Below are 25,109 nucleotides of genomic sequence, written 5' to 3' on the forward strand. Positions count from 1 at the left end.
ATCTTCTAATTACATTCAAACTGTACCAGGAAGGAGGAATTTAGTATAAAGAAATCAAAACTTTATATTGTTAGAATTTTCTGAAAGTAGTTGTATGACGGTCTGAATACTACTACCATTTTGAATTGTTATAGCAGCACACATATAAGGTGCGACAGTCCTTTTAATATGGAGTTCATGCAACAAAATATGTGCACCTTCACATACCTTCCCAGTATACGTTATGAAAATTAGAGCACTCCCCTTCAATAATAATGAAACCACCTTTATTTCACATATGAAACAGAAGCAACATTTCGGACCTTGCTGCTATTACCATTTTTGCCAAGGAAGAAGGACAGTCTTTAACATTTTATCAGCTGCTCAGGAGCCAAGGAAATGGCTAGGTAAGGTCTCTGGTAGATCACACCTTCAAGCAAGCCTGACAGGAGGCTTTTACAGATAAGAAGGATGCAGTGCCGTTTTGTCACAGGGTGAGCAGAGTGGTGTAGATGGAGAAAGCTATTACTACCTCTGAGCCTTTACAGGACCCAGATGTATGGCTGAAGCAGAGAGGTAACTTTCTGCCAAAGATTACCAGTCCCAAAATCTATGATTAGAAGAGAGGGATGCAAAATACTTTGAAGTGTGTTCCCCCTGCATCCTTCTTGCAAAAAGTTATGCCCTGAAGTACTAGGCAGCTACAGTTACAATAAAGATAGTAAGTAGGCCTCACTGGGCAAATTTGCACCTTTGTAGAAACCTATGTCAACCAAGCAATTATTTGCTTTCATTGTTCAACCTGCAGCTGGCTGAAAAAAACAATCACTGATTTGTTGCTATGGGTTAGTGTCTATTTGCAAATTTGCCCAGTATTTATAAATTACTCTGTGTTGTGTCTGTTGAGTAAATTATTGCCATTTTATTTAAATAAGAGAGGCATAAAGAGGGACTGTAGTTTTACTGGACGTAGTCCTAAATTGCTAGATTTGGGTTCCCCATTTTCAGTTGGGCCTAGATCTATGTACTTATGTTATGTTGTATCCAAACAAAATTAGAAAATAGAAGCTAGCTCTTATATTCAGAGAGCATTTATAAATGATTAATAAGGTTCCCTATTTGATTTCTGTTGTATCGTAGCATTTACCTTTCCCCCCCAAAATATAAACTTTTTAAATGTTTGTAGTTATACAGTGTACTCATATTTAATATTGTGTTTTTTTAGAGATTAGTAAATGTAATCAAAATGTTGTTTTAACAATATAAACAAAAGAGTCTAAGTCATATTTAATGTCATGTTTTCTTGTGAAAATTCTGCCATTTTTATGTAGTAAATTTTTGATTATAAGTACCAAGTGTAATTTTATACCGGCAATTATTGCTCAAAATTGAACCAAGTTTATAGAGCTTTTACATGTAAATTTCCATTTTTGGGTTGTGGTTTCTCTAATCTTTTTAGCTCCACATTACTCTGACACATATTTTGAAAAGGTGATCTGTCACTGTCAACCTGTTATTTGCACACCATGAGGGCTATTGCCATTTTGAAATCACACTAATCCCTTCACCTCCCATTACATGTTTACATTTACATTAAGAAATAACCCTTTCGGTTTTGCAACACAAATTACTTGGAGTAAAGACTGGATTCAAGTAGTAATGATTATAATAAGGAAGAGAGAAAGCAGAAGTAAGAAAAATATCAGTGGGTTACTATCAACTTTTGACAGACAAGGCCTGAATTTGTGCATTTGCTGAAGAGAATCTTTTAAATCTTTGGTTACAGCATTATCATTTCTATAGTCTGCTCCATCTGTCTTTATTTCAGCAATTCCAAATAAAGAAAGAAAATTATTTTTACATTAGCAACTCATTAATGGGCACAAATCTTGTACCTGAATCTCTGCTGGAGCCAAATGCATTGTTTAAGTATCAATTTAAAGGTATTGTCAAACAGCCCAGCCCTTGTCCACAGGTCCTTCTGTCATGCACATGGTTAAGTGGGTGAGGTGGAGATATGTCACAATCATTCATCATTCTCCATCAATGTCATTAGTATGTCATGCTGAGAAGCTGCCAGCAGTTTGTCTGTCACTCACATATCTTGGCAGCTTGACAGTTTTTAAAGTCTAACATAATTTGTACCATATATGGCAATGTCTGTTTGTTTTAAAAAGGGGTGAAGAATGGATACAAAAAAAAGTTTGATGACCAGAAAATCCAGAGATTGCAAAATGACCTATTTAGTCTAGTGTTATTCTAGGTTTTCAGACAAGGAAACAGATGGCACGTTTACTGCAATAATTACTACACAACAATGATTTATTTTGAAGCAGCTTTTTACATTATTTGACGTAAGAGGTCATTTATGAGCCACGTGCAGTAGGCTAAGTGCAATTTGGTTTGCTACAACTATGTTTTTTTTTTACTGACAATGCAGCAGTTTTCCCCCATGATTCTAGTGTGATTGCTGTCACCAGAAAGTGAAATGCCTAATGCAATTGATTAAGATATAACAAAATTGATCAAGTTGTGCTTGCACATCCACATGATTTGGGTACAATTGCACTAAAAATATTCTATGTCCAGTTGGTATAAGTTCTGGTGTTCTTCATAATAGTCACTTATTTATTTAAAACATGCAAATAACATCTGCTTCATGTGAATTGTTTAAATACACAAGTACAGGTACTACTATTCAGTACATAACAATGTATGCATATGGCAAATGCACATTAATAAATGTGAAAGAGATTGTAACTAAATGTCTAACATTAAAAGAGCTAAACTAATTATTTCCAAACTGTATTACAGTTATAAATTTAATAGTATAAGCCAGAGGGGATGTGGAGAAAGGGATACACTACCTCATATATTCTGGACCTGCCCCTGCCTAAAGCTTTATTGGCAAGATGTGCGAGAATTAATAGATAACATTATGGCCAGATCTGTTCATTGGGATCTAGAACATGTACTTCTTAGCAAACCAGTAAATAATAAAACATCAGTTGAACAAAGATTATTTAAAGTGGTTGTTCACCTTTCAGTTAACCTTTTGTATTATGTAGAGAGTAATATTCTGAGACAATTGTTCTTAATTTTTTATTATTTGTATTTTTTTCATATTCAGTTCAGGAGCTCTCCAGTTTGGAGTTTCAGCAGTTGTTTGGTTGCTAGGGTCCAACTTACCTTAGCAAATAGGGAGTGGTTTACATGAGACACTGTCAAGGGCCTAAATAGAAAAGAAATAACAATAAAACTGTAGCCTTACAGAGCAACAGTTTTTTGGCTGTGACCCTATTTAAAAACTGCAAAGATTTGCAAGAAGATGACAAATAATTAAAAAACTATAACAAATAAATAGTGGATAAATAGTGCAATTGAAAAGTTGCTTAGAATAAGTAATTCTATAACATAATAACATAGTAAGTTGGGTTGAAAAAAGACATACGTCCATCACGTTCAACCATAATGCCTATATATAACCTGCCTAACTACTAGTTGATCCAGAGGAAGGCAAAAATCCCCATCTGAAGCCTCTCTAATTTGCCGCAGAGGGGAAAAAATTCCTTCCGGACTCCAAGATGGCAATCGGACCAGTCCCTGGATCAACTTGTACGAAGAGCTATCTCCCATAACCCTGTATTCCCTCACTTGCTAAGAATCCATCCAGCCCCTTCTTAAAGTTATATAATGTATCAGCCAGCACAACTGATTTGGGGAGGGAATTCCACAACTTCACAGCTCTCACAGTAAAAAATCCTTTCCGAATATTTAAACGGAACCTCCCTTCTTCTAAACGGAGTGGGTGCCCTTGTGTCCGTTGGAAGGACCTACTGGTAAATAAAACATTAGAAAGGTTATTATATGATCCCCTTATATATTTATACCTAGTTATCATGTCACCTCTTAAGCGCCTCTTCTCCAGTGTAAACAAACTCAACTTGGCCAGTCTTTCTTCATAAATGAGACTTTCCATACCCTTTACCTACTTAGTTGCCCTTCTCTGGACCCTCTCTAACTCAATCATGTCCCGTTTGAGCACTGGAGACCAGAACTGGACAGCATATTCTAGATGGGGCCTTACCAGCGCTCTGTAAAGGGGAAGAATAACCCCCTCCTCCTGTGAATCTATAACCCTTTTAATACAGCTCAAAACTGTTTGCCCTTGCAGCTGCTGCCTGGCATTGCTTGCTACAGCCAAGTTTATTATCTACAAGGACTTCAAGGTCCTTCTCCATTATGGATTTGCCTAGTGCAGTCCCATTAAAGGAACAGTAACACCAAAAAATGTATATATTTCAAAGAAGTTAAACTATAATGTACTGCTGCCCTGCACTGGTAAAAGTTTTGTGTTTGCTTCAGAAACATTACTAGAGTTTATATAAACCCTGGTGTGTAGCCATGGGGGCAGCCATTCAAAAGAAGAAAAGGCACAGGTTATATAGCAGCTAACAGATAAGACACCATTGTATTCTACAGGGTTTATCTGTTATCTGCTATGTAACCTGTGCCTTTTTTCCAGCTTGAATGGCTGTCCCCATGGCTACACAGCAGCTTATTTATATAAACTATAGTGTTCCTGAAGCAAACACCCCAGTTTTACCAGTGCAGGGCCACAGTACATTATATTTCAATTACTTTAAAACACTTTAATTTTTTGGTATTACTGTTCCTTTAAGGGTATAAGTGGCTTGCATATTTTTACATCCCAGGTGCATGACCTTACATTTATCCACATTAAATCTCATCTGCCACTTAGCCACCCAGATTGCCAGTTGGTCAAGATCCTGCTGCAAGGATGCCACATCCTGGATAGAATTTACTGGTCTGCAGAGTTTTGTGTCATCTGCAAACACTGATACATTACTTATAATACCCTCCCCTAAGTCATTTATGAACAAATTAAACAAAAGTGGACCCAGTACAGAACCCTGAGGGACCCCACTGAGAACCTTATTCCAAGTAGAGAATGCACCATTAACAACCACCCTTTGTACCCGATCCTGTAACCAGTTTTCTATCCATGTGCAAACGACTTCACTAAGACCAATAGACCTTAGTTTAGGAAGCAGTCGTTTGTGGGGAACGGTATCAAATGCTATGGCAAAATCCAAATAGATTATATCTACTGCATCCCCATTATAAAATACTAAAACGTAGCTTAAAGATGAACCACCCCTTTAACTTTAATGTCATGACAGTATCTAGACTCACTATTTCATGCCATTGGAAGAAAACCTAACCACCTGACAAAGAAGAAGTTATAGATCTGAATGTATGATGGTGGATCTAAGGGGTACTGTTGACCATTTTAGAAAGGTGTGGAGGTGTGGAATACCTGGGGCATATACTTAAATATGAGAATGACCATAGGAATACTCCAGAATGTACAAGGATCTAGCAAATGATATGCATTAAGGGAACCATGACTCTACACTAATCTTGTATGTATACTGTTAGCTTCACCATATACACTCCTTTTTATTTTACTTATTTATTTTTTCTTAGTTAGTCTGTGATATTATTATTCTTCTCTTTATTATTTTTTTATTTTGCTGTTTATGTATATGCCATATAGCCATGAATATTGCATTGTTCAGATTTGAACTTTCGTGAATATGACACTGATGTCTGCAATAATGCTGAACACTGTATAGATCTGTATGAGACTGAAAATTCAATAAAAATTTTTGATTACAAAAGATAGTATGATAATTTACCCATTCTTGCTCAAGCAGTAAGTTGCACATTTTAACTACAAACTTTCTATAACTTACAAACGTGTGACCTGCTAAGAATTGAAAAAAACAGCTGTGAATACATGGCTAGATTTGCAAATTCTTTCTTTGGCTGAAACTCTATATACTTTGAACCTAGATGAGTTGTTAACATACCTTTGTTTTGAGTTTTCAGTAAAATACAACTTTTTACAAATGTACCAAACTTACTAGTTTCTCATTCACATGGTAAAAGCACCTGTGCTTGTTAGGCAATTCTTGCATAAAAATGTGTCACAACAAATATAGCTGCCTAGCAGTAAATTGTTATCAAACGTTCAGATATTCTAGCTTATTTAACATGGTAAACAGCTGCATACGTCGTTCTGTATTTACAGTCAAAAATTATCATTGGGACTAACAGAGACTAATTTTCAGCAACATTTTTATCTGTTTCTTGCCCTTTCTTAACTAAGGGGCATATTTATTAAAATATCAGATTTTTGTAATTTTGTGTAGGTTATTTCAACTTTCACTAAACTCACATTTTTAAAAAGCATGTTTGTTTCCTTATTTATTTAAAAATCAATATAAAAAGCACAAGCCAATAAAAACGCCGAATGAATACAAATAAGAATACAAATACCTTGAAATTCTTGTTTTCTTAAGAATTTCCATGCGTTAAAAAAGGACCTATTAAACCTATAGTAAATAAATATTTCATAATTTGCAAAGGACAGCTCCTATTGACAAACATTACACCACCAGCTGTTAAATGTCATTTCTATTAGAGTTTTCATGGTTTTTACACTTGATAAATAACAAAACATTGGCATTTTAGAGTAATAGTCTAAATACATGAGTTTTAGCACTAAAAAGTTCAATTTGGGAAATGAAAAAAATATGAACATTAATATATTTGCCCTTATGTGTACACTGTAAGGTCTTGGGTTCAGAAAACAGCTGTAAACTGCATTTGCAGGGTTACAATGCCTTATAAAAGGCTTTTGTCATACAATGGCTTTAGTAGCTGCTACTTGTAGTTTACTAAAAATAGTCTTCCTTGTTTTAAGGGGACAGACAGTGTCAGGAACTGTGGGGAATCAAACCCTGGACTTCGTGCGGAACTCCAGGTGCGCTTGCTTGCCACAGGAGGCTCTTTGAGCTACATGGGATCAGTTGCCCTTATGTGCCTTCTGCCTTTTTACCAATTTCCCTTCAGTCGCAACCTATTGTGTTCATCACATGTGTGGCTGCTTTAATAATGACCTGCCTATATAAACCCTCTCCTGGCAACACCCAGTTGCTCGATCATCGTTGCTACTGAGTCTGGTCTTGCCACTTCTGATTCCTGTGTTCCCTGCCTTGTTCCTGTTTGGTTTTCGTGATATTGACTTCTGCTTGACTTTCTGGATTGCTTGAACTCTGCCTGGACTGACCCCTGCCTAATTAACGGATCTGCTAGAACTCTGCCTGGACCGACCCCTGCCTAAGTAATGGACTTGCTTGAACTCTGCCTGGACTGAACCCTGCCTGCCTTGCGGATTCACCTGTTACCGGACTCTGTATCTTATCACAGGCTTGTATATTACTTTTATTTTTATTCTGTTTTGTTTTCATTAAACAAAAGGGAGTTCTGGGGGTTATCTGCACAGTTTAAAGCAGTGTGGATTATATGCTGATTTTCAAACTGGAGTGAAAATAGTTGCACAGTTTAAAAAAAAAAAAAAAAAAGCTCACTAATTTTATTGAGCTCAGCAGTAGTGAGTGGCAATATGCAACATTTCGGCATTCACAGTAACTATGACTGAGTAACTGCTTATTGGTGCTAATAATGAAGAAATTAAAGCTGCAATAGTTACATTGAAAATAGTTATTTATGAAAACATAACTGAATCTTCTCCACTAAGGTTCACATCCCTCGGAGTGGGTTAGTCCCCCTCCCTCCCCCCACAACAAATAGTAAAAAGATAAATGTTTATTTACATAGCACTATAATCACATAGGACTAATGTCTGGCAACATTATTGGTTAATACAAAATTTTGGCATGAAAAATAGAAAAATAAAATGTTTGTAAAAAATTTAAAAATAGCTCTTTTCTTGCAAATTTAGAGCAAGGAACTCTAATTAAACACTTTAAACAAATCTGCCCCTCGACATATCAACAAAACATGGCAAATTATGTTTTTTGCGAAGTTGGTGAGTTGTACTTGAAGTGCTTGCTGAACTATCTGCACTGAGAAAAATTTCCTACAAGAGCGTGTTGGCACTACTCGACTTCTATCAATAACACTTAGAAAATTTTTGTTCAAGTCCTATTGACAATTACTTATGTTATCTAAAATGGCATTTTGTTTTTCCAAGAAAAAAATGTTGTTCCTTGACCTTTAATTGTTGCTCATGCATCTTTAGCAGAGTTGCCTTGTATGAGGTTTGTCGTACCTAACATGTTGTGGCGATACACAGATCAAGATGAACAACACACATTTTTTTCATGAGAGATTTTTGATAATTGATAAGAGTTATGTAAACTATTTTTTTCTGGTTCAAGTATTTTTGGGGTAACAGTACTATTTGTGGATTTGATCTTACCTTTAACAAGTGCTTGTTGTGGGCATTCTGAGGGGTTAGCATTATTATTATTACCAGACTCATTGGCATCAGGAAATACATCATAATCACTTAAATTTTCAGGACACTGTCTTGCATCAACAATAAACCTTCTCTTTTCCATTTCAGGACATTGTTGGGGTTCTCTGTGGAGCCGTCTTTCCAACCCAGTGACCTCTTGGATGTTGATCTAAAAAAGGATATTTTTTTTTCAATGTTTTCAATGATGTTCATCATGACATGAAACATACAAGTTGATGGAGAATAATGTTGTTCTGGTATTTTTGGACATTACAAAGTTCATGTAAAAAATGTATTTGTGGACATTCATTTAAAATGAGCAAAAAAGTACAATCTTTAGCCATACACACTGCAAGGCCAAAAAAAAAAAGGTTTAAAGATTGACTACAAGATTAACTGACTGCATGTAACCAAGCAAGACACACATGTCCAATAACGCACCTATCTTATTACCAATACACTGCACTTCTTTAATTGAAACACCTGCATTTTACATGGACACAATTCACTCTTATGCCATTGCAGAAGCCTGACACAAACCATGTGTCCTCAGGGAAAAATCCCGGTGGGCCCCGGCCCTAGTGGGCCCCAGCGGCCCAGTCCGGCCTTTGCCGGTGCTCCCCCTACGTTCAATTTATACGCGCTCGGGGAGGACGTCAGGCGGGGGCCCTGCGGGGGGGGTTAGGGGGGCCCCTGGGGGGGTTAGGGGACGCAGCTGGGGCACCTGCAGGGCCCCTGGGGCAGGAGCCCCGGTGGGCCCGGCACCCCCCAGTCCGACCCTACGTGTCCTCCAAACTTAGTAAACAATATTAACTGCAATGCTAGAAAGTGACGATTGTCTGCCTTTGCTTCTGACAGGTATTCATGATGAATCTGTTTTTAAAAAAATTGTATTCCATTAATAATGAGCTTCTCTTCAAGGGAAAATACACCTGTATTAATGTCATTGTACCTCCCTTTGGTGACATTTCTGTCAATCAAAAACACCATGCGTGGCTGAGAGATTTAATGCGTGGCTGAGAGATTGGTGCAGGGAGGAGGGCTTTGGGTTTCTCGAGAACTGGGCTGATTTCTCAATCGGCTACAAGCTCTTTGCCAGGGATGGGCTGCACCTCAATGATGATGGGGCAGCTGCTTTGGGGGAAAAGATGGCTAGCGGGTTGGAGGAGATTTTAAACTAGGAGTGGGGGGGAGGGTGCAGTGGGAAATTCTGTGGTAGACAGGATAGATGAGGTAGTGGGCATAGTAAGGGAAAATAGGGGAGGAGACTTGCTTCGGGATACTGATAATGGCAGGGAGGCCCATAAGTTGTTTACACGTCATTCTCACGCCGGAACCAGTATTAAATGTATGCTTACCAATGCAAGGAGTCTGACTGGTAAAATGGGAGAGCTGGAGGTGCTGGCGTTGGAGCGGAAATATGATGTGATTGGAGTTGCTGAAACTTGGTTGAATGAGTCTCATGACTGGGCTGTTAATATTGGGGGGTATACATTGTTTCGGAGGGACAGGGGCAATAGAAAAGGAGGAGGAGTGTGTCTGTTCATTAAGCAGGAATTAAAAGCAAATATTAAGGAGGAAGTGATGGGGGTAACAGAGGGAGCTGAATCCTTATGGGTTGAGCTTCTCACAGATAGTAAAGAATCTACCAAACTAATTGTAGGGGTATGCTATAGACCCCCTAATGTAAGCGAAGAGGAGGAGGCCCAGCTCCTGTTGCAAATAGAAAAGGCTGCTAGTTTGGGGCAAGTGATAATAATGGGGGATTTTAATTACCCTGAAATTGACTGGGGCAATAGTACTGCCAGGACAGTAAATGGGAACAAGTTTATAAACTTGCTGCATGACAACTTTATGTCACAAGTTGTTGAGGAGCCAACCAGGAACCATGCTATACTAGATCTAGTGATCTCTAATGACCCAGAACGTATAGCAAATGTGCAAGTGGTTGAACCCCTGGGTAATAGTGACCATAATGTTATTTCATTTGATGTTTGGTGCAGGAAATAAAATTTACACGGGGGCAACAAAGACAATGAATTTTAGGAAGGCAAATTTTAGCTCCTTAAGGGCAGCGCTTCAGGGCATAGATTGGGGCATTATGTTTTCTGATAAAAACACAGAGCAGAAATGGTTGTCATTTAAAATGATATTAAATCATTACTGTTCTCAATTTATTCCATTAATAAGAAAAAGTAGAAGTGTTAAGAATCAACCTATGTGGCTTAACTCTGAGGTAAAGAAGTTAATAGGGAAAAAAAGGAAAGCTTTTAAGAAATATAAGTCAGAGGGGACAGTAGATGCGTTTAATGATTATAAACACTATAACAAGTGTTGTAAAACAGCAATCTGGAAGGCAAAGATAGAAAATGAGGAGCGCATCGCGGCCGAGGCCAAGACTAACCCCAAAAAGTTTTTTAAGTATATTAATAGTAAAAAGATGCAGGTTGAGGGTGTGGCCCCATTGAGTTATAATAACAATATGGTTACAGCGGATACAGAAAAGGCAGATGTGCTTAACCAGTTCTTTTCTTCTGTGTATACAGTAGAGGAGCCAGTGGGCCAAGTCCCACCCAATAGCTGCACTGTTGCCTCAGCTCCAACTACACAGTGGTTGGCACAGGATATGGTGCTTAAAGGGTTACACACGATAAATGTAAACAAGGCACCTGGGCCAGATGGAATACACCCTCGGGTACTGAGAGAGCTAGGGGCAGAATTGCAGTGGCCCTTGTTTCTGATATTCTCAGACTCTCTTTCATCAGGTATGGTACCTAGGGATTGGAAGAAGGCGAATGTCATTCCCATATTTAAAAAGGGAGTAAGATCTCAGCCTGGCAATTATAGGCCTGTAAGTTTGACATCCGTGGTGGGCAAGTTATTTGAAGGCTTGTTAAGGGATCACATTCAAAATTATGTAGTGGAGAATGCCATTATGAGCAGTAATCAGCATGGCTTTATGAAGGACAGGTCATGTCAGACCAATTTAATTGCTTTTTATGATGAGGTAAGTAAGAAGCTGGACAGTGGGGATGCAGTAGATATAATCTATTTGGATTTTGCCAAAGCATTTGATACCGTTCCCCACAAACGACTGCTTTCTAAGCTAAGGTCTATTGGTCTTAGTGAAGTCGTTTGCACATGGATAGAAAACTGGCTACAGGATCGGGTACAGAGGGTGGTTGTTAATGGTACATTCTCTACTTGGAGTAAGGTTCTCAGTGGGGTCCCTCAGGGTTCTGTACTGGGTCCACTTTTGTTTAATTTGTTCATAAATGACTTAGGGGAGGGTATTATGAGTAATGTATCAGTGTTTGCAGATGACACAAAACTCTGCAGACCAGTCAATTCTATCCAGGATGTGACATCCCTGCAGCAGGATCTTGACCAACTGGCAATCTGGGCAGCTAAGTGGCAGTTGAGATTTAATGTGGATAAATGTAAGGTCATGCACCTGGGATGTAAAAATATGCAAGCCCCGTATACCCTTAATGGGACTGCACTAGGCAAATCCCTAATGGAGAAGGACCTTGGAGTCCTTGTAGATAATAAACTTGGCTGTAGCAAGCAATGCCAGGCAGCAGCTGCAAGGGCAAACAAGGTTTTGAGCTGTATTAAAAGGGGTATAGATTCACGGGAGGAGGGGGTTATTCTTCCCCTTTACAGATCGCTGGTAAGGCCCCATCTAGAATATGCTGTTCAGTTTTGGTCTCCAGTGCTCAAACGGGACATTATTGAGTTAGAGAGGGTCCAGAGAAGGGCAACTAAGCTGGTAAAGGGTATGGAAAGTCTCAGTTATGAAGAAAGACTGGCCAAGTTGGGTCTGTTTACACTGGAGAAGAGGCGCTTAAGAGGTGACATGATAACTATGTATAAATATATAAGGGGATCATATAATAACCTTTCTAATGTTTTATTTACCAGTAGGTCCTTCCAACGGACACGAGGGCACCCACTTCGTTTAGAAGAAGGGAGGTTCCATTTAAATATTCGGAAAGGATTTTTTACAGTGAGAGCTGTGAAGTTCTGGAATTCCCTCCCCGAATCAGTCGTACTTGCGGATACATTATATAACTTTAAGAAGGGGCTGGATGGATTCTTAGCAAGTGAGGGAATACAGGGGTATGGGAGATAGCTCTCAGTACAAGTGAGGGAATACAGGGGTAGGGGGATAGCTCTCAGTACAAGTGAGGGAATACAGGGGTAGGGGAGATAGCTCTCAGTACAAGTGAGGGAATACAGGGTTATGGGAGATAGCTCTCAGTACAAGTGAGGGAATACAGGGTTATGGGAGATAGCTCTTAGTACTAGTTGATCCAGGGACTGGTCCGATTGCCATCTTGGAGTCAGGAAGGAATTTTTTCCCCTCTGCGGCAAATTAGAGAGGCTTCAGATGGGGTTTTTTGCCTTCCTCTGGATCAACTAGTAGTTAGGCAGGTTATATATAGGCATTATGGTTGAACTTGATGGACGTATGTCTTTTTTCAACCCATGTTACTATGTTACTATGTTACCAGTCACTCAGTCTCTATGTATAACAGGCATGAGCATTTCCTCATATGTGGCGAAGAAAACCTTTTTAGAAGGACCACCTCCAATTCCAGACCTAAAGAAAATATATGAATGCTTTTATTGTGTTGGCTAGAATAAGCAATCCCATAAAAACGTTGTTACTTTTTGCTACTCATTCTTGCCCAAACAAATCCCTTTCTTTCAAGTGTAACAGGTAGAATACTCAGTCATGCTCTGACACTAACCCTACTAAACTACTGTAACTTGCTACTAACTGGCCTCACTAACTCCCATTGCTATCCCTTATATTCTGTATTAAACAATGCTTCCAGAATGATCCTCTTTTATAAAGGAGAGTACAGGACATTAACAATTTTTGGGAATATTATGGTAATGACCCCCCTATTTATTGTATTAATTTGTTGTACTCAACAGCCTTGGGTACATAAGTAGTGCAGATAAAGATACGTGTACGTACGTAAGTACGTACGTACGTACGTACGTAACATAGAAGTAAAGAAAGCAGTAAAGAAGAAAAAAAAGGAAGGAAAGGCAGTAAGCAAAAAGTAAAAGCAGATTGATGAGAAAAGCAGATCAGCAAGTGTTAAATAGAAATATCTATGTATGGTGTGTACCTATATTTGGATTTATTAGAAAGTTTTTTTCTTGAGGACCCTTTTTATGTCTTGGTATCTTTTCTTGCAATGCTGCATTCTTCTTTGACAGACACCAAACACTGTTGACATGGTCATCTATGTCCTTCCAGTACTTAGTTTTGACGGCAGTAGCAGTTTTAGCAGAATATTTGACATGATTATGTCTAACAATGGCACTAATTTCTCAATAAGAGCTTCATTTTCAAATTCAGTAAATTTCAGATCTCTCAGTCTGTTCTTATGCTGTTTTTTCTTGCTTTGGGTGAGGAGGGTTTGTCAAGTTCAACACTTTCTACTTCACTTGGTTCCTCAGGATGATAATCTTTGTCTGTAACTTAAATATCAGAGAATTCTGGGCTATTAATGTAGCGAGGCCTCTCTTCCATATTGTCACTGTTGGACAAATGTGAAAGTGCAGAAGTTTGAATGTTTGAGTTTCAATGATTGAGTTTCTGTTCTGTCATATTTACCAACACCAGAACACTCACTGCTGTCATTAAGGTGAATTTCAATTTTCCCTTCACAATTTTCCGGCCTCCGTGGTGGGGCCGATAATGGAAGCTAGTTTTGACCACTCCCCTTTTTAAAACCACACCCACTTGAACCCACACCCACATTATCGCATGACCATAGCCATATTAATGGTGGTAGTACAGCAAAAACCTGCCATACTTTGCCTTCCCTACCCTGCCTGTGTTTGCCATACTCTGCCTTCCCTACCCTGCCTGTGTGTGCCATACTCTGTCTGCCCTACCCTGCCTGTGTGTGCCATACTCTGCCTTCCCTTCCCTGCCTGTGTGTGCCATACTCTGCCTTCCCTACCCTGCCTGTGTGTGCCATACTCTGCCTTCCCTACCCTGCCTGTGTGTATGGCACACACAGGCAGCCTACAGTGACACTGCTGGCACTGCTCCTACAGTTTGCACAATAACTATATATTAAAAAACTTTTTAATTGCAGTACCACCTCAGTATATGTTCTAGTTATAATGTGCAGGGTTTATTTTTGGGTTTCTACTGCTCTGAGGTGTGAACAGGAGAACAATGTTGATGATTACTGTCTGAGCCTGAGGTGTGAACAATGCAGGGTGTGAAAAATACAGGGATTAAAAGGTGTGAACAACAGCCTGAATCTGAGGTGTTAACCATGTAGGGGGCCAGTACTGATACCATTTAAAGCTTACACTAAGGTAAACTATCAAAGCAGCCAGACGGATGGGGGGCCACGGGCCGCCAGTTGGACAGCACTGGATCCAAATTACAGATGATACAGATGTCAGCGATACTGACACTATAAAACTAATTCTAAAATATTAATGTACATTAAAAGTTACCTATAGGTCAGCCTACTCAAAATGGAAACATGGGGTGTGATAAAACCACTTTTTATGTACTTTGAGAAAAAATGTTATCTCTTCTGCTATAATGTAAGTGTGGGGCAAATGGTACATCCTGTGTTCATGTCTGTTTAATGTAATGTGTAGCCAGCCTGAATTCCTGATCTACGAAGGTAATTGACCCCTGCTGTGAGGGCAAATAAAGCCCGGACCCTCTGTAATCCAATACGCATAGTTGGCCCCAAGACCCCCTGTAAGGGCTGTGCCCTGTGTGGTGGCTGCCAACAATTCCAATTTGTTAGTCTTTATTATACACAAGGAAGATCACAGAGACTGCCCAGCTGTAACCATCACAGCTGTACCCACAAGTTCCAGTGCCTAGCAGTGGCTTGGCGCCCCCCGCAGGTAGAACCGATAAGTGCAGGCTGGCTACCATAGGAACTCTGAGCAAACTGGCAATGCTGAAGATACAATAAAGAGCCTCATTTTCTAAAGGAATTGTGTATGTGAGTCCGACCCTATGTCCACGTCCTTCGCGCGGCTCGGTGCCGTCACATGGGGTATCAGATAAGAATACTTTGAAGGCAAAATTATAAATAGCATGCAAAGAAAATGTTATGTTAGTGCATACAAATTGCCCTGGCAATCACTTCAGCTACTAAAAATACATAAATACAAATATACATTGACCCTCCACAACCAAATATTTTTGGAAAGTACTTTTTTGGGTGAGTAAAAAATGGGTACCCATGTCGCCACACTACACAAAGCTTCAACTTTCAAGCATCTTATCTCCTATATAGAATTAAATGCAAAGTAAAAAAACATCCTGAATACCAAGGGTTCACTTAACAGTGGTGCCCATTGTGTATAAGATTACAAAAGTATCTAGCATTTAGAGACCCCAAAAGAAAGTTTGTGTGTACAAATTGCCCTGGAGATCATTCAGCTACTAAAATTCAACACATTTACAGCATTTTTTGTGGAGTAAAAAGAAATACATTGACCTCCGAAAACCATAGATTTTTGGAAAAACATCCTATATATGGATGCCAAGGGTCCATTGAACAGTTTGATGCCCATTGTGCATAGGATTACAAAAGTATATTTATTTAGAAACCCCCAAATTAAGTTAGTATATATTTTATGGCATATATTTCTACTACTAAAAAAAAATCCACTGCCTAAGTTATGTGTGGTAAAAGTGTCAAATAAGTAAGTCCATCTTGAGCAAATCCCATATTATCAGAAAATACACATTCAGTCTAATCTAAAATGGGTAATTATATCTTTGTATGTCAAAGTACCAAACAGCAATGCTAAGCTAAATGTAGTGATTTTTATGTAATTTCTGAAAATTGTCTCAATGCTTGCAATGTTCCCCATTCTATACTCTACATTTTGTAACGTGCCATCATAAAACATTCTAAATATGGACACCACAGACCTACTGAACAATTTGATGCAAATATGCATAGATTTACCAAACAATGTGGTGTATAGAGGCACTGAAATGATAATAGTGCAAATGAATTTTCACGTCTGACACTCTAGTTGCTGCAAAACTATGGGGTGCCGTTTGTCCAAAGTACATTTTGTCTATAAAATACATTCTATAAAATCTATAAAATTTGTCTATAAAATACAAAAAGCAATCCCCAGTAGACAGAATTAAAGTGTGGATATAAACACTGGTAAAAAATATACAAAAGATATATTCTAGTGAAGAATGAGAATAAAATCAATTTTGTGCACAAAAGGATATTATTATATTACAAACTCCATTCTTTAAATTTTAACAAGCTTTCTGTCTTACAAATGTATAACATCCATACAAAAAAACAGTTATGTGTAAAGTTGCTTACAGAATGAATAATGTAAAACAAAACTTTGACAAAATATATAATGGTGTAACTGGCTAGCATATTCCAGCTAGATTTTCATGACAAAATAGATGCGTGTAACAGAAAGCAATATTCTATAGCAAAGAATTCTTTCTATCAACAAAATGAATACACAGTTCCACAAAACTGATAAAATATCCATTCTGTGAAACAACACTGTCAATCAAATTCATGAACCAATAAGAAACAAGCATATTCATTATCCAATAATATGCAAGTTTTAACTGGAGTCAATTTACTGATCTGCCCACTGTTTAAATTTGTCTATAAAGTGTTCATACACACACACACACACACGCTACATACATACGTATTGTACTAGTTAGTTTACAGCGGTCTCTTAATAATTTACTTATCCATAGTTCAACTACTACACTATGTAGCCACAGGGGAAAAAAATCCCAGTGGGCCCCACTTTGGGCGCTCCACCCCCAACCCCAATAGTGGCTGCAAGGAGGAAGAAGGGGGTATGCAGTGTGCATTATGCACAGGGTGGGGGTGAAGGCTGGCAGCGGGGGAGAAGTTGGCAACTGAGGTGAGGGGCTCCTGGGGGGGCAGCCCTGATGGACCCTGGACACCCCAGTGCAACACCACGCACACACATAATACATCATATAAATGATTGATGATCCTCCTGAAGTAACAATATGTAACTGATCCCTTTTGTTTGCACATAGTACTGATGTGTGTTGTAGTCGCACTACAGCTAACTAGGATACTGCTCATAAGGCCTACACATCATACTGTACAACCAGCCTATCTGCATCAAGTTCTGAAGTGGCTGAATCACATATCTACGCATATTATGTAGTAGTTGAACTATAGCTAAGCACATTATTAGTAGAGCGCTATTAGCTAACTGCTGCAATATTACAGCTAGGAGGAGGGCAGACATTGGAGCCTAACAATCACCTACAAAGCTTATTAGGGTCACTACTACAGTGGGGGAATTATACAAACTCTTGCAACTTCATATTGCAGTGTAAAGATATGAGTCAGCTGGTATCCTTGGGGGGAGGAGCTTATGTTATATGGGTTTGTGCTCTACTCACTGGTGTAAGTGTCTCACATATACTGAGTTACACTGCTACCATAAATATCTGTATATTGTACTATATCGAGGGGCCCCCACATGAGTGGTTATTCTGCTAATGTTAGAGTTTATTTGAAATAATGCTATTTATATCTTGTGTTTTATTGACTTGTCAGGGATAGGGTTGCTACCCGGCCAGTAATTTGCCAGTCTAGCTAGTAAATACCAGGCAAGGCCGGGGCCAGTATTGGGAATTTACCAGTCTACCTGTCATTCTCCAGCCTACCCTCAACCTGCCCAAAATCCCTAATCAAGCCAGGTTGTTATTGCCCATACACACAGGGTTTCTGTGGCTCCGCCCCCAGCCTGCCGACCTATATCACTGGTCCCTCTTCCTCCTCCCCCTACATTGCTGTCTCACCCCCTCCATGTCACCAATTTGCCCCTCCCACTCCCTTAGCTTGAGCAAGAATCTTTCTAAAAAAAAAGGGGGGGGGGCAATCATAATTAGGCCTATTATATTTACCTGAAGGTATTATATTTATGTTTTAAAATGCTGTATTCTAGATTCATTTTTAGCTGCACAATCATTACATTACATTACATCATTAGATCAGTTTGTGCCACAGAATCAGTACAGAATTAGGGTGAAGACACACAGAGCTACTAGTAGCAACTAACTGTAATGGCTACTAAAACAGACAATGCTGATCATTTACTCATAACAGTCTCAACATGTGTTTTAGCAGAGGCAATTCTCAGTATTGTCTATGGCAGGGGATTTTCTGGTGTTTAGTAGCTGTGAAAAAGTAGCTGCTACTAGTAGCTCTGTGTGTCTTCACCCTTATAGTTCTCATCCACCTGTAAGACATTCCATTTAAGAACATGTAGAGTTTAACAGCTGCCCTTTTAAAGGAACAGTAACACCAAAAAATGAAAGTGTATAAAAGTAACTAAAATATAATGTGCTGCTGCCCTGCACTGGTAAAAATTGTGAGTTTACTTCAGAAAGTCTACTATGATTTATATAAATAAGCTGCTGTGTAGCCATGGGGGCAGCCATTCAAATGAGAAAAGGCACAGGCACATAGCAGATAACAGATAAAACACTATTGTATTCTACAGAACTTATCTGTTATCTGCTATGTAACCTGTGCCTTTTCTCCTTTTTTCCAGCTTGAATGGCTTCCCCTGGGGCTACACAGCAGCTCATTATATAAATTATAGAAGTGTTACTGTAGCAAACACACCAGTTTTACCAGTGCAGGGCAACCGTGCATTATATTTTTATTACTTTAAAGCTCTTTCATTTTTTTTGTTACTGTTCCTTTAAGAGTGTTTGTTCTTTGTTAATGGCTATTGCTATGCAGCACAGCAGCCATTAGAGGGTGCCTCTATATCAGGCCACACATCTATACACTGGGGATGGTGCAGCCATGTGGGGCAGAGCTGGCAGTATTTTACCTTGTTAAATAAATCCTACAAACAAATCCTCCTTTGTGTGTGTGTGGGGGGGGCAGGGTCAACACTTTATAGAAACAATTCAAACAGTGGGAAGAAAGACCAGTAAATGGACTTCAATTAAAACTTGCATGTTACTGGATAATGAATATACTTGCTTCCTATTGGTTCAGTAATTTGACTGACAGTGTTGTTTCACAGAATGGATATTTTATCAGTTTTGTGGAACTGAGTATTCATTTTGTTGATAGAATGATTTTTGTGCTATAGAATCTTCCTTTTTGTAATAAGCATCTATTTTGTCATAAAATCTAGCTTGGAATAAGCTAGTCAGTTACACCATTATATATTTTGTGCAAAGTTTTGTTTTACATAATTCATTCTGTAAAAAACTTGTTCTGCTGTATGGATGTTATACATTTGTGAGACAGAATGCTTGTTAAAATTTACAGAATGGAGTTTGTAATATAATTATATTCTTTTGTGCATAAAATTGATTATTTTTGCAGAACTATGTCTTTTGTATATTTGTAACCAGTGTATATGGCCACATGAAGGGTGTGATTTCAAGTAAGGACAAATATTTTGGTCTCTCCCTAGACGCAAGCTCTGAAGAGTTTGAAAAATATTTTCCAGTACTGGTCACTTATGAACACCCAGACACTGGCCTGATAGTAACTGGGTTTTTAGATATGGTTGCTTGTGCATCAAGTAGAGCCCAGGATCTATTTGAGGCAGTTAACACAGTTCTTAAAAAACATAATGTAGACTGGAATATGTGTGGAACATATTCAGCAGATAATGCTGCCAATATGCAAGGGAAACACAACAGTGTACTATCAAGGATAAAGGCAAGACAAGCTTCTGAGCAAAAAGTGTATGCTGTGGGCTGCCCATATCATTTAGTTCATTTGATGGCCGAGCATGCAGCACAAATGCTGTCCGTAAATGTCGAAGACTTTATTATTGATGTTTATTATCATTTCCAAAAGAGTTCAAAAAGAGTGGCTACTCTTCAGGACTATATGTCCTTTTGTAATACAGGTGTTAGAAAGATCGTTAAGCATGTGAAAACAAGATGGCTATCCCTGGAGAAGGCTATTAAATCATATTTTGTTAGTACATTTGAGGAAGAACAAGGGATTCATCTTGGTGCCAGAGAAAAAAGGATTTTACAAACAGTGCAAGATCCAGTTTCCAAGCTCTACTTTTTATTTTTACACTCTGTATTTCTAGTGTTCAATGCATTCAATGTTCTTCTCCAGACAGAAGCACCGATGGTACATGTTTTGCACCCAGCAATGCTGACACTGTATAGGGACCTGCTAGTGAGGTTTGTTAAACCATCAGCAGTTGCTGGGGCAGAAAGAATAAAAGACATCAGTTACCATGACCAAGCACTGCATCTACCAGTAAATGAAATCATGCTTGGCTTTGAAACAAGGAATTATGCAAGGAGAGAGAATCTGTTGGGCACTGCCAGGTTTAAAGTATTTATCACAGAAGCTGTACATTATTTTTGCAAGGCCCTTGATTACATGAAAAAATCGATGCCTTTGGAGAACCAGGTACTTCAAAACCTCTCATTTTTAAATCCGAACACCCGTTTTGTCCTCTACCATAGAGGAACTACATTTCCAAATGTAGTCAAATCCCAGGACATGGACAGGTTGGGAATACCAAACCAGCGATCTTCCAGCATTTCAGAATGAAAGAATAGATGAATACTGGCAGAAACTATCCCTTCTACAAGATCCTGTGACTGGCCAGCCTCAGTACAGAAAACTTTGTAAACTGGCAAAGTTTATATGTCTTATTCCTCACAGCAATGCTACATGTGAGAGGTTATTTAGCACAGTCAGAAAAATAATAACTGACCAACGAAGTTCCTTAGAAAAGAATCCCATAACCCAACAGCCTGGCCCAAACGTCTACGAGGAAGCAACCATAGTAAGAAATACTCTTTGTGCGATTCTTGCCTCCAAAATTAATCTGTTCTCCCAGACAAAGTGCCACCAGTGGCAGCCTTCCTCTCACCTGCTGAAAAAGGCTAAATCTGCCACTTACACCAGTTTGTCCAGTCGTAGACAGCCTTCCTCTTCATCTAGGCCAGATCCACCTAACCAATGGCTGCTACTGGTAAGGAATCCACATCTAGCAGGGAGCCATCCTCTGTCGCTGTTAGGGGCACTTCAGCTTTATCCAGCATGGAGCCATCCACTGGTTCTAGCAGCGAACAATCCACTACGGTTGTTAGGGAACCTTCAGCTGGGCTTAGCAGGGAAGTATCTGCTGCACTTAAAGAAACGCTACCTCTTACCAAGAAGCATATAGCTGTCCACAGAAAAAAGGCCATAGGGGCAGCTAAAAAGCAACAAACACTTTTTTCAAAACCATCAACTAAGCCATCTCAGGAAACTGCAGCTGAACCTGCCAGCAAAGATGATGATGATGTTTTTATTATTGACTGATTTTCAGAAGAAACATTACATTAAACACATTATGTTAAAGTTAAAAAATAAAACTGTTCTGATATTTATAAACATTATTTAAAGTTTAATCACAACTGAGAAAGTGTCATTTATACATTTTTTTATACATTGATAATGCAATGTGTCATTAGGGGAGCATTTACTGAGTGCTGCTAATAGTAGGGTAGTGGGTGTCTGTCATGAAAAGCTTGTACCACACTGTGCTATTAAATGATGAGAGCCACAATGTAGCTGTGCTTGTGGGCCACTGTGTCTGCCTTAAAAATACTAGTGCACAATGTGTCTGATGGAAAGGGGGGGTGTTTTTACAAAATGGGTGTGACTTCCGGGGGGTGTGACCTTGTAGTGGGCGTGGCCAAAACATTTTTGTCCCTCTTTCTCATTTTCAAATGTTGGGAGGTATGCTTACCTGAAGTTATCATATTTATGTTTTAAAATGTTTTATTCTAGATTCATTTTTAGCTGTACAATCCAGAAAAACATCATTAGATCAGTTTTGTACCACAGAATCAGTACAGCATTAGGGTGAAGAAACACGGAGCTACTAGTAACAGCTACATGTTGTGGCTACTAAAACAGGCAATGCTTATCATTTACTGATAACTGTCTCAACATGTGTTTTAGCAGAGGCAAGTCTCAGTACTGTCCTAGGCAGGGGGTTTTCTGGAGTTTAGTAGCCGTGAAATAGTAGCTGCTACTAGTAGCTCTGTGTGTCTTCACCCTTATAGTTCTCATCCACCTGTAAAACATTCCATTTAAGAACCTGTAGGTTTAACAGCTGCCCTTTTAAGAATGTTTGTTCTTTGTTAATGGTTATTGCTATGCAGCACAGCAGAAATTAGAGGGCGCCTCTATATTAGGCCACACATCATCTATGCACTGGGGATGGTGCAGCCATGTGGGGCAGAGCTGGCAGTTTTTTACCTTGTTAAATAAATCCTACAAATAAATCCTCCTTTGTGTGTGTGGGGTGGGTGGGGGGGCAGGGTCAACACTTTATAGAAACAATTCAAACAGTGGGAAGAAAGACCAGTAAATGGGCTTCAATTAAAACTTGCATGTTATTGGATAATGAATATACTTGCTTCTTATTGGTTCAGTAATTTGACTGACAGTGTTGTTTCACAGAATGGATATTTTATCAGTTTTGTGGAACTGAGTATTCATTTTGTTGATAGAATGATTTTTGTGCTATAGAATCTTCCTTTTTATAACAAGCATCTATTTTGTCTAAAAATAGCTTGGAATATGCTAGTCAGTTATACCATTATATATTTTGTGCAAAGTTTTGTTTTACATAATTCATTCTGTAGAATACTTGTTCTGCTGTATGGATGTTATACATTTGTGAGACAGAATGCTTGATAAAATTTCCAGAATGGAGTTTGTAATATAATTATATTCTTTTGTGAATAAAATTGATTATTTTCACAGAACTATGTCTTTTGTATATTTGTTACCAGTGTATATGGCCACACATTTATTCTGTATACTGTATGCATTGTCCTTTGTTTATAGAATGTATTTTAGTAGACAAAATGTACTTTGGACAAACAGCACCCCATAACAACCTGGCAATAGAAACAGTATATTAACAAAAATACAAGACATGCTAAACAATATTTAACATTTATGACCTTTATATCTGGTTCCCTTTTTAAAACCAGTTACAGATATATGAGGTAAGTGCTGGTCTCTTGAGCCACACAGTATTAAAAATATAAATAGTAGCCACATATAAATACTGCATAGAAATAGTAGCATATAAATAGTAGCCACATATAAATAGTAGCATATAAATAGTAGCCACATAGAAATAGTGCATAGAAATAGTAGCATATAAATATTTATATGCGGCTACTATTTATATGTGGCTACTATTTATATGCTACTATTTATATACACTATTTATATGTGGCTACTATTTATATGCTACTATTTATATGTGGCTACTATTTATATGCTACTATTTATATGCACTATTTATATGTGGCTACTATTTATATGCTACTATTTATATGCGCTATTTATATGTGGCTACTATTTATATGCTACTATTTATACACGGCGACTATTAGCGCACCTAATAATAGGTGTTAATTAGCGTGCATGCGGTAAATGCCGCATGGAATATTGTGCGTAAATTAGCGCAAGTATGCTTATAGTGAATCGTGCGTTAAGTGGCGAAAATTTAGACGCGATAAAATTTTTATCGCACGCTATAAATAGCGCACGTTTTAACGCACTTTAGTGAATCAGCCCTATAGTTGTTTCCTCTGCACATTTGACTGCACAGCAGAGAATAAATAGCTTAAAGAGATGCCCCTTTTTAGTCAGTCAGCATCATTATTGTGTGTTTAAGTAGGCCAATTCATAGGCATTACATTACATTACATTAACAATTATTTATAAAGCACCAACATATTCCGCAGCGCTGTACAATATGTGGGTTACATACATTGGACATACAGAGTAACATATAAAGCAATCAGTAACCGATACAAGAGGTGAAGAGGGCCATGCCCAAAAGAGCTTACAATCATTGCCAAATTTGTATTTGGGGAAATGCCCAATAAAGATGTTAGAGCAAATGCACTTTGATGTAACAAATGCTTCCCAGATGGTATTGGGGAGGGTGCCACAAGATGTTATGGCCACAAAAAGCGCAAGTAGGTCTCCAATCTGTGTCCCTATTTTCACCTTGCAGCCTATAGTAGCCAAACCTCTTCACCAAATTGCTCTCTGGCCATGAACTTTCTGATGCATCTCTTCAGGACTCACACTAATCGGCTACGCCACGCCCCTCAATGAGGAAAATTCGGCTTTGGTTGAAGAAGATTTTGTAAACAGTGGGACTTGCTGTTTGGTGCTTATTCCTGTCAGCTCATGTAATGGATATTGTGAGTTCTGAAGAGATGCATCAGAAAGTTCATGGCCAGAGAAAGCAAGTGGCTGCGTTGAACACCAAGAGCAGGCTGGAGACCAGCTACCAAGCTAATGGTTCCCCATACAATCCCCTCTAGAACCTCCACAGATGGTTCTTCCAGTTCTTGCCCTCAGTCCTGGCCACTACCACTGGCAGCAGCAACAGTCGCAGCAGCATCTAGGATAAGAGTAAATATAAATAAATAATGTATTTGAATGTTACATAGTTACATAGGGTTGAAAAAAAGACCAGAGTTCATCAAGCTCAACCCTTCCAAGTAAACCCAGCACACACAAACCCACACCTACCCATTCACACACTCACACACACAAACTATATATATACAAACATCAATACTAACTGTAGATATTAGTATCACAATAGCCTGGGATATTATTCTTGTTTAAGAGCTCATCCAGGCTGCACTTATGTCAGGTGCATGTGCATTGTAAGTGAG

At 38.7% G+C, this 25,109-nt stretch overlaps 1 long non-coding RNA gene across 1 annotated transcript; it reads left to right on the plus strand.

Moving 5' to 3' along the window:
• The first annotated feature begins 6,698 nt into the window (after positions 1 to 6,698).
• On the plus strand, positions 6,699 to 8,623 carry LOC116410895. The gene is made up of 2 exons (XR_004222716.1): positions 6,699 to 7,282; positions 8,441 to 8,623. It is a non-coding gene; the product is annotated as an uncharacterized LOC116410895 (long non-coding RNA).
• Positions 8,624 to 25,109: the final 16,486 nt, after the last annotated feature.

Source organism: Xenopus tropicalis, chromosome 5 (genome assembly GCF_000004195.4).
Source record: "Xenopus tropicalis strain Nigerian chromosome 5, UCB_Xtro_10.0, whole genome shotgun sequence".
Lineage (NCBI taxonomy): Eukaryota > Metazoa > Chordata > Amphibia > Anura > Pipidae > Xenopus > Xenopus tropicalis.